This window comes from Cricetulus griseus, chromosome 7 (assembly GCF_003668045.3).
Source record: "Cricetulus griseus strain 17A/GY chromosome 7, alternate assembly CriGri-PICRH-1.0, whole genome shotgun sequence".
Taxonomy (NCBI): Eukaryota; Metazoa; Chordata; class Mammalia; order Rodentia; family Cricetidae; genus Cricetulus; species Cricetulus griseus.
The window spans coordinates 101030465-101038686 of record NC_048600.1 but is presented as its reverse complement, the minus strand read 5'-3'; positions in this window follow the sequence as shown (position 1 = coordinate 101038686).

Sequence of the window (8222 nt, the reverse complement as noted above, 5' to 3'; positions counted from 1 at the left end):
GAGGTCAGCACTACCTGTATTCCATTTCTTAATCTGTTTACCTCCTTGAGAACAGGATTTAGCTCCATTCTACTTCCTGGTGCCCTTTTCTCCTCAATCTGTACATTTTGTATTTGTCCTTGCTCAGCTTGCTTCTTTTCGTTATAAATCTTTATAAGCGAGAACACTAGCAACCACACGACAGAGTCTATACTAGGCAGTTTTGAGATTTCCTCTGCCAATGGAATTATTCCAAATCTCTTCACTTTAGTCTCAGGCAGACTCTTCAGACAAGGGAATAAAGTAGTCACTTCACCAAAATATCACTAGAGCAATCTCTAGGCAACATATCAAGATTCTTCTCCCCTGAAAACTCTTGAGCCAGCCCCCCCCCCAGTCCAAATCATTCTCTGCACCATTGTCTTTCATGGCCTAACTAGTATGGCCCATTAAGCAGTTCCTAAAGCATTCTACAACTTTCCTAATCCAAACTCTCAAAGTCCAAATTCCTCCAAACCAAAACATGGTCAGGCCTATCATAGCAATACCCCAGTCCCTGGCACCAGCTCTGTCTTAGGGTTTTTATTGCTGTGAAGAGACACCATGACCAATGTGACTCTTATAAAGGAAAACATTTATTTGGAGTGGCTCCATTATAGTTCACAAGTTTAGTCCATTATCATCATGGCAGGAAGCAAGGCAGCATGTAGGCAGACATAATGCTGGAGAAGGAGCTGAAAGTTTTTACATCTTTATCTAAAGGTAACAGGAAAGTAAACTTGGGCGCTGGGGGTAGCTTGAGCATATATGACACCTCAAATCCACTCCACAGTGACACACTCCAGGCAACAAGACCATACCTACTTCAACAAAGACACACTTTCTTATAGGGCCACACTCCCTTTGGGGGCCATTTTCTTTCAAACCACCACAAATAGGTAATCTTAATTTACTACAGCACACTGTATATGTAACTTAGAATCAACTCTTGTTTTTAAAAAATAGATGTTTTAGGGTTTTTTTTTTTTTTTTTGGTTTTTTGGTTTTTCTAGACAGGGTTTCTCTGCAGCTTTGGAGGCTATCCTGGAACTAGCTCTTGTAGACCAGGCTGGCCTCAAACTCACAGAGATCCAACTGCTGCTGTCTCCCAAGTGCTGGGATTAAAGGCATGTGCTACCACTGCCCGGATTTAAAAAAAAATAGATGTTTTAAATAACAACCCAAGTGGCTGTCCTTCATCTTGGCTGATGACCTCATCAAGATAGAAGCAACCACATTACTGAAAGCCATCTTTACCAAGGTTAAAGGGTACATGCCATGTGACTTTACCATCTTCAGATGAGCATGTGGTATTAAACAACAATTATTAAACTTCTTAGTCCTACTGAGTCCTTAGTTTATCATTGAATCTCCCTTTTAGGCTAAGAAAACAATAGGAAGTCTCCCAAATATTTTGGATTGCTATGGATTTGTATGATATTAAAATTACATTTGCTGTAATGCCCTATATATATGAGTCAACTCTGGTTTAAATATGTTTTATATGATGACAAAATTTTAAGGTTAATGCAGTCTACTTAGATTTTAAAAAGCTGATTTAGAGATTTATACTTAACTACTTATTTATGTCTTTATTAACTGTTCAACACCAGGCTTCTAAAGAAAATTTAGATAAATAAAAACATATGTTTGATAAAGTGTATTTGATAAATAAGGTTTACAAATTCCTAAAATCTATTCAGATCCACAGTAATATTTGTCTAGCTTCCTTGTCTTTGCCACTTTTTTGAAGTTTAGCTATTCGGATAAACTGAGTCATACAAAAAAATCTGTAATAGTACAGTATTAAAAAGTGATTTATGCCAGGTGGTGATGGCACACATCTTTAATTCCAGCACTCAGGAGGCAGAGGTAAGAGGGTCTCTGTGAATTAGAGGCCAGCCTAGTCAACAGAGTGAGTTCCAGGACACCTGGGTCTACACAGAGAAACCTTGTCTTGGAACCCAAAAAAACTGGTTTACTACATTTATGGTTTATTTTGTTCCTAAAGGATCTTCAATTAAATTTTCAACTTAAATTTTAAGGCTTGAGCCAGGGTTTGGTGGCTCATGCCTTTAATCACACCACTCAGGAGGTAGAGGCAGGTGGATCTCTGTGAGTTCGAGACCAGCCTGGTCTACAAGAGCTAGTTCCAAGATAGTCTCCAAAGCCACAGAGAAACCCTGTCTCAAAAAAAAAAAGATAAATAAATAAATAAATGGCTCAAACTTAAAGGAATAAAGCTATAAAAACCCCAATCTTTAAAAAAAAAATCCCAATTTTAAAAAACAAGTGGGTATAGCAATCCTAATATCTAACAAATTAGACTTTAAACTAAAAAAAATCAAAAGAGATGAAGGAGGTCATTTCATAATCATCACAGGAGAAATCCATTAAGATGAAGTCTCAGTTCTGAATATCTATGCCCCAAATACAAAGGCATCCACGTTCGTAAAAGAAACATTACTAAAACTCAATTCACATAAAACCTCACACACTTATAGTGGGAGACTTCAACACCCCACTCTCACCACTAGACAGGACCACTGTACAGAAACTTAACAAAGAAACAATGGAACTAACAGAAGTTATGACCCAATTGGGATTAACAGACATCTATAGAATATTCCACCCAAACACAAAAGAGTATATCTTCTCAGCACCGCATGGAAGTTTCTTTAAAATCACATGCTTGGCAACATAGCAAACCTCAACAGGTACAAAAAAATAGGAATAATCCCCTGTATCTTATCAGACCACCATGCTTTAAAGTTAGAATTTAACAACAACACAAGTTGCAGAAAACCTACAAACTCATGGAAATTGAACAATGCACAATTGCACCATTCCTGAGTCAAAGAAGAAATAAGAAAAGAAATTAAAGACTTCCTAGAATTCAATGAGAATGAAGACACAACATACCCAAACTTATGGGACACTTTGAAAGCAGTGCTAAGAGAAAAGTTCATAGCACTAAGTGCCCACATGAAGAAACTGGAGAATAGTCACACTAGAGAATTAACAGCACAACTGAAAGCTCTAGAACAAAAAGAAGCAAACTCACCCTGGAGGAGTAGACGCCAGGAAATAATCAAATTGAGGGCTGAAATCAATAAAGTAGAAACTAGGAAAACAATACAAAGAATCAATGTAACGAAGAGTTGGTTCTTTGGGAAAATCAACAAGATAGACAAACCTTTATCCAAACTTACCAAAAGACAGAGAATGAACATGCCTTAATTAATTAACAAAATCAGAAATGAAAAGGGGGACATAACAACAGAAACTGAGGAAATACAGAGAATCATCAGGTCATACTTTGAAAACCTGTACTCCTCAAAATTTGAAAATCTAAAGGAAATGGACAATTTTCTGGATCGATATCACTTACCAAAATTAAATCGAGAACAGGTAAGCAATTTAAATAGACTTATAACCCCTAATGAAATACAAGCCTCTTGACTATTGCTTAGATTGTTAGAGGGAGATAGAAGAAAGAGAAGGGAGAACAGGAAAGGAGGGGACAGGAGAGAACAGGAAGAACTAGTCAGGGGAAGAATAGAGGAGAGCAAGAAGAGAGACACCATAATAGAAGGAGCCATTATAGGTTTGAAGAGAAATCTGGCACTAGGGAAATGTCCAGATATCTACAAGGATGACCACAGCTAACAATCTAAGCAATAGTCAAGAGGCTCCCTTTAATGCCCTTCTCCGATAATGAGATTGATGACTGCCTTATATGACATCCCAGAGCCTTCATCCAGTAGCTGATGGAAGCAGAAGCAGACACCCACAGCTAAACACTAAGCAGAACTCCTGGAATCCAGTTGCAGACAGGGAGGAGTGATGAGCAAAGGGGTCAAGACCAGGCTGGAAAGACCAACAGAAACAGATGATCTAAACAAGAGGTTGCTCATGGACCTCAGACTGATAGCTGGGAAACCAGCATAGGACTGTTCCAGACGCCCCGAATGTGGATGTCAGTTTGGAGCTCTGGCTAATCTATGGTGCCTCTGATAGTGGATCGGCATTTATCCCTAGTACACAAATGAACTTTGGGAGCCCACTCCACATAGAGGGATAGTCTCTCAGTCTAGACACATGGGAGAGGGCCTAGGTCCTGTTTCAAATAATATAACAGACTTAGGAGATCTCCCATGGAAGGCCTCACCCTCCCTGTAGAGCAGAAAAGGGATGGGATGGGGGTCAGTGGGGGCAGGGGAAGAGGGGAGGGAGAGGGAACTGGGATTGACATGTAAAACAACCTTATTTCTAACTTAAATTAAAAAATAAATAAAAATCCCAATTTTATAAAATCTAATAACTTATTAAGATAATTAAGACATTCAAGCTAATAGTCACCTTATGAATAACCAAATTCTTTAATATGTTCAAAACTATATAGTCATGATTAATTATAGACATAAGCCTTATTTAGCTCCCTGTATATGTTTTTAAGGTTAAACCTAAAGTTAGGCATGCTTAATGGATACTTGGTCCTCAAGTTGCTTTATATGGCATTTAAGATATTCAATAAAAGCTGGGCATCAGTGGCGCATGCCATTAATCCCATCACTTGGGAGGCAGAGGCAGATGGATCTCTGTGAGTTCGAGGCCAGCCTGGTCTTCAGAGCGAGTGCCAGGATAGGCTCCAAAGCTACACAGAGAAACCCTGTCTCAAAAAACAACAACAAAAAGATACTCAATAAAAAAAAAAACTTGCCACAATATGCAGAGACCCCCCCCCTTAAAAATTTTCTAAGGTATCCAAAGAAGACAGATGGGGCAGTGCCCTGACAATGTCACCTGGACTGTGGCAACACTAACCTCTGGTCCAAACTGTCCCATGCCTCACCTGCCACCAGGAACCTGCACAAACTATGGGTTGACTGGGGTACTCTACCCGGTCAAAGTCAGATCAGTTTTTCCAAGTTCTTCCTCTATAAGAAAAATTCAGACCTGGGTCTGATAGCTGAAGTCCCACTGCTCTGTGTGACAACTGAAGAATAAATGTCTGGCATTTATTATGTCTTTTCTGATGGCTACAGACCAACTGCTTCAGTCCCCAAAGAACATAAGACTCAAACAACAGTCTAAGTAAGTCTCTGTCATATTAACTGATACAAAAACCATATAAATTATGCTCCCTACTCAAACTTATCCTTCTCAGATCTCTGATGACATTCATGGCCAACTGTAGCTTTAACAACGGCCAACACCCAGATAGCTGCTCAGTGAGTTTCCCATGTACAGTGTACCTTGCTGAAGGGCTTCACACTACAAAAGATCTGGAGTTTCTGAAGGTTATGAGAAAGAAAAAAGTGAGTTGCGTAGGTCAGAGAAAATGAATGATAGAAGCTTTGCCAGTCTCGGAAAGCAATTTAAAGTACACAAAGATCTAAAAATGTAAAAGCTTAAGTAAGTCGTGAGGGTCCTAGAAAGTGGTTTAAAGTATGTAAATGTAAGTTAGATAAAAAAGATAAATCTAAAAATTCCTCTCAGATCCTCTGCTGCCTTGCTAGGTTTCTCCTTTTCCCATTTCTCTCTCCTCGTTCCCTCACGGCCTACTCCCTTACTAGGAAAGGCTGTTCTCCCGAGACACCTCTACACTCCCTGGCTTTTCTCAGCCTCCATTTGTACAACCTCCCATTCTCCAAAGCCCACACTTCCCTACAGAAGTCAGAAATCAGCCCCTTAACTTCTCTTCCCCACTTAATAAAGGATCTTTCTGTGAAAATGGATGTTTGGGTGTGGTTTGTACCTAACCTGGAGTCCAGGAGGGAGCTCCGTGGGGGTTCCTTCAAATCCTGTCTGCCGCTGGGCGTTGGTGGCGCACTTCTTTAATCCCAGCACTCAGGAAGCAGAGGCAGGTGGATTTCTGTGAGTTCGAGACCAGGCTGGTCTACAAGAGCTAGTTCCAGGACAGCCTCCGAAGCCACAGAGAAACCCTGTCTCGAAAAACAAAAAAAACAAACAACAACAACAACAACAAAAAATCCTGTCTGCCATCATAAAATGCGGTGGTTTCAAGTTTGCCCCACCTCTGGTTAATTAGTTCATTCAGCACATATTCATTGATTGGTGGACTAGGTAGTAGTCTAAACAGTCTCCATTTGCCTGGAGTTTACATCATTTGATCTCACCAATGAGGGGTAAAGCATTCTATAACATATGGTGGGCAGCTCCATAAGGGTCGGTGAAACAAGGGTGGATAAAGAACTGCAGAGAAAAGTCTGAGAAGTCTGGAAATAGAAATTGGGAGACATTCATCTAGATGATATAATTTAAGCAATAAGCCAACTGAAGATTGGGGAGGAAGGAAGCTGTGCAGATAAGTAGCTGGCAGTGGACACTAACAGACCAAGGCAGGGTGGTGAGGCATGGGTGCCCATTATCTTAATTCTCCACTGCTTTGTACCTGTATATGAATTCTTACTGTCCATATTGCTCAATTAAATCTGGCTGAAGGCTCCCCCTCCTTGAAGCTGATGAGATCCTATGCCAGTCTTTGCAATGGTCCTTCTCACTTCCTAGGCTCAAGACAGAGACCTCATGCTCTGGATAGGAGACCCCATGTATGGTGGTCAGCACTAAGATGGCCAGGGCCGATGCTCAAGGCTGAGTGTGCTGCTCTCTTCTCTCTCTGCCCTTCTCTGGGTGACCCCAGAGAGCAAAGCTCTTAGACCCCAGGCAACCATATGCCATCCTGGCATAGGTACCACTCCATTCAGGGATGCTGCATGGGAGCTGAAATACCCTGTCTCTTGTCCTGCATCTGCAAGATAGCCATAATAATTGTTCTGTCTTCCCAGACTCCAGGAATCTGCAAGTCCTGTAGTCTTTGTTTTCCCCACCCCCACTACCATCCCTAGCCAGGTTCCAGTCCTTCTGTGGAGTTCCCTAGTGTTTTCTAATGCTGATTGATTAGTATTTATTTGCTTCTTTAAACAATAACCAGAGCATAAGTGGTGTGTGACTCTCAGGGTAAATCCAATTGTTCAGGACACAAAGCTTTCATTGTTCTCTGGAGGAAAAGTAGAGGAGAAAGTACTTCTGTTTATTTGTGGAGGGGCTAAATGCTAAGGGCTGGGATGATTGGGAAAGTCTGAGGAAGAGACGGGAGAGCAGAGAGACACTTGCATTGGGTGGGGTGTTCCCTCCCATGATGACTGTAGTCTGAGATGGGGCAGTACCAGGGGTGCTCTCCAGAGACCTTCCCTGGGACAGGGAGTTGAAACATGAGTGCTGGGGCAGTGCTTGTTTGGATCCTCTTCCCAGGGAATTATCTTCTTCTGAACTTCCAAGTTCTCAGAAGCCTAGGAGCACCAAACCCATATGGGGCCTCGTGAGGCAAGGGGGAAACAGAGTATAGATGAGGGCAGCTGTTGGCCTTGCAGTGGCCTCAAATGTGGCACGGTTAAATGGTCAGAATCATTGGGAAGTCACAGAGCATCTCCAGGCCCTGGGCACACTGGGCCCACAACACATGTCCTGAGGCAAAGGCTGGGGCTGCAGAGAGGCATCTGCTTGAGACCTGGCCCCTCCCATGGGTGGAAAGCTCCAGGCATTTGCTGTCTTTCTCAGCAGTATTCCTTGCTTAGTGCTGCCTAAGGAAAGGCAGGACCAGCCTCCTAGCTGGTGGGAACCCACAGTGCTCTCAGTTTAGAAGTCTGAAATCTCTGTATGACTGCCCTGTGTTGCCTGGGTGACCAACAACCTGCTTCATGACCTTCAGTGCTACCTGGGCCCTTGAGCACAAAAATTCACTTTCTGGGGTGATGAAAACAATCACTACTCCACTGCTTAGTAGGGGGTCACTAGCCCCTGGGATTACTGAGCCCTCAAAATGTGTTTACTACAGAAACTTAGGATTTAGTTTCAAATTATTTATTTATTTATTTATTTATTTATTTATTTATTTCAAAACAGGGTCTCCTTATGTGTAGCTTTGATTGTACTAGAACTCACTTTGTAGACCAGGCTGGCCTGGAACTCACAGAGATCCGACTGCCTCTGCCTCCTGCGCGCTGGGATTAAAGGCATGCTCCATCACTCCTGGCAATCTATGAGTTTCTTAAAGAGCATATCAGCTCTGTAACCTCGGCCTCTAATTGTGCACTATTTGCAGTGCTCAATAGTGCAAGACCTCCTGGTTTACAAGTAGGTCTTGTTAGTAAGATCATGCAAAGGCTGCAAAGCTCCTT